This window comes from Quercus suber, unplaced genomic scaffold (assembly GCF_002906115.3).
Source record: "Quercus suber isolate HL8 unplaced genomic scaffold, Cork oak 2.0 scaffold_491, whole genome shotgun sequence".
Taxonomy (NCBI): domain Eukaryota; kingdom Viridiplantae; phylum Streptophyta; class Magnoliopsida; order Fagales; family Fagaceae; genus Quercus; species Quercus suber.
In genome coordinates, this window is record NW_027069940.1 from 361461 (window position 1) to 364538 (window position 3078).

A 3078-nucleotide genomic window follows, 5' to 3' on the forward strand; every position below is an offset into this window, starting at 1 on the left:
GACTGATTACTTTGGACGAGTTTGGACTTGGGATCCACCTATCATTCCAAATGTGAACTTTTTACCCATTGCCTATGCACCACCGAGAGCCCTTCTTAATTATATCTCTTGCTGCCATAATACTTCACCACGCATAGGAGGGCTTCCTACCCACTTGAGCATTTAAGAAAGATTCCTTTGCAAAGTACTTAGCTTTGTAAACTCTATGAACTAGTGAGTTTGGCTGCTCCATAATTCTCCAACCTTGTTTTGCTAAAAGTAAGAAGCTGCAAGACTCCAACTTGGTACCACGCGTCTAGAGCACGAGAGCACCTCTATCAAGAAAACCTTGGTTTGATTTGAACTTTGAAAACCTGCGTTTTATTGCTTAGCTCTGGGTTACCAAAAGGTTAGTACCAATTAAATTCAGTGTCTATTTATTTACTATACATAATTTAGAGCTAAATTTCTATTTTGACTTTTTTTTTTATGCTTTGATTATCTTCGAGAGCTGCTTGGATTGGAACTTTTATTTTATTAATGTTTAATTTTTGGTTTTTGAATTATATAGACTTGGAGTGTATAACACTGGCTGCTAGCTGAAATGAGTGTGCGTAGTTGAAAACACCTAGAAAAATAAGCCCACAGATAAGTTCTTCCATCATATGTACTATTCATGAAAGGTTTTGTCTCTTTTTCTTTTTTTTTTTCTTTTTTTTTTTGCTGTTTTTTAATAATGAATATTACCTTCATGTAGGAATTGTATATAACTCATAGATCTTGATGATTTTGGCATAAGATTAGAAGAAAGAAATGTTGGAGGAAGACTAAATACAATCTTGTCAATCTGGATATGCAACAAACATGGTCAAAGTTGCACTATAGCTACTCATGTAATTAGCACATTGTAGCATATTATCTAAAATAGGCTATTGTTAAGGGGTGAATAACCAAAAAAAAAAACATTTTGCATGAGCTTAGGCTATTTCACTTCCAAAATGGGTAATATGAATAGTGGCTTTCTATATTTAGGGAACACTGTTTATTTCCTAAACTGTTGTTTATTGTTTTTGTGTTTTGGTAACTGTGATAAAGTAAAGTGAGTGTTTTGAAAAGTATGAAAAATAATAAAGAATAATATTTAAATAAAATAAGGTTTAGAATAAGAAATTTGGTGGTGAAAAGAACAAAGTGATTAGCTAAAACAAGAAAATTAAGCTCTTATTTTAAAATAGGAAGAAATTTTAGGGAAGTTGCTACCAATGCTCTTACATAAATATACCCAAAAGCCTACTGCCTCTGTAAAAAAAAAAAATTTAATTATGCAAATATAACCCAATTATGAAGTGACAAGCGATGATTTCTTTTTTGATTTCATGTTTATGTTGATATATATATATATATATTTTTTTTCCCATATTTATGTTGATATAATTGGAAACTGTTGACTGACCAATTTGTATCTTTCATGAAAATGCAGAAGTGTAGAAAGGAGTGGGCCTGAAAATGGGTTACATAATTGTGATATCATTGCCAGTGATACTGTTAATTTTGATCATAGCACTTGCATTTTACCTTCTTGGTAGGGCCCGTGGTCGAAGCGAAGCAGTTCCTCAGTATTATGGGCCTCCAGCTCCTCCATTTCAAGCCCAATCTCCGGCCCATGATAATCCACCACAGGTCTAGATTCGTATTTCTTATGTGCTTGTGAAAATTTGGGAGGTGGTAGTACTTAGAAGAGTACTATTTTGTTGTATTTGTGTTATACAACTATTATAAATTTGTAATGTGCTTGTGTAAAATCATCAATATATCAAAAAATTCAAATATCAACAAAATCAAATATTGTTTCCATTGTATTGCATGGCTCTCGTTGTGATAGATTGGTACAAGAAAAATGACAAAAATTAGGAAAAGCTACTTAGGCATCATCGCCTCAAATTTTCCAATTAAATTCAAATACATGATTAAGTAGGCCAATAAAATACAAATAATTTTATCTTTTTCAAAGATAATTAAATTTAATACAATTATGTATTTGAATTTAATTGAAAAACTTAATGNGCTGCTCCATAATTCTCCAACCTTGTTTTGCTAAAAGTACTAGATTGAAGGCCTTGAGGTCCCTAAACCCCATGCCGCCCTCGAACTTTGGTTTGCATAATTTCTCCTAAAAAACCCATGCCAATCTCCTTTCCTTTCCTTTCCTTTTTGACCCCACCAGAAATTACCCATCATTGGATTCAAATCCTTACATAGCGAATCTGGGAGCTTAAAGACACTCATAATGTATGTAGGTATGGCTTGTGCTACAGCTTTTATAAGGATTTCTCTACCTGCATTGGATAAGAGCTTACCTTTCCACCCCACAATCTTCCTTCCCACTTGGTCTTTTATCTGGTTGAAAGCTTTCCTTTTTCCCCATCCTACTAAAGGTGGAAGCCCCAAGTATTTCTCATGGTGTCTAACCATCTCGGCCTCAAACCTTTGCTTAACCTGGTCTTGAACTTCCCTGCTCGTGGTCTTGCTAAAATATAAGGTTGTCTTCTCCTTGTTCATTTTTAGACCCGAATCCCATTTATAATCCTCCAACACCTTCAATACCCTTTCACACTCCACTGCTGATGCCCTACAAAAAATGATACTATCATCAGCAAATAGCAAGTGTGAGACCCTTGAGGCTTCTCTACTTATTGCCACTCCTTTAATATGTCCTTCATGCTCTTCCTTCTTCAACATAGCCGACAACCCTTCTGAGCATAAGAGGAATAAATATGGGGAGATTGAGTCCCATTGCCGTAAGCCTCTCGAAGGAACTATCTTCCCTTTTGACTCCCCATTTATCAAGATCGAGTAGGAAACCTTCCTAACACACATAATCATTAGAGCAATCCACTTCTCATGAAACCCCATTTTCCTCATTATAGCTTCCAAGTAGGACCATTCAACACGATCTTATGCCTTACTCATATCAAGCTTCACAACCATAAGAGCTTCCTTACCCTTCCTTTTTTGGTCAATGTAGTGCATTGTCTCAAAAGCGACTAGCACATTGTCTATTATTGACCTCCCCAGAACGAATGCACCTTGAGATTCATC

The 3078-nt window shown here is 35.3% G+C and overlaps 1 long non-coding RNA gene across 1 annotated transcript; it reads left to right on the forward strand.

Moving 5' to 3' along the window:
• The first annotated feature begins 266 nt into the window (after window positions 1-266).
• LOC136063148 (uncharacterized) lies at window positions 267-1838 on the forward strand. The gene is made up of 2 exons (XR_010624844.1): window positions 267-388; window positions 1460-1838. It is a non-coding gene; the product is annotated as an uncharacterized LOC136063148 (long non-coding RNA).
• Window positions 1839-3078: the final 1240 nt, after the last annotated feature.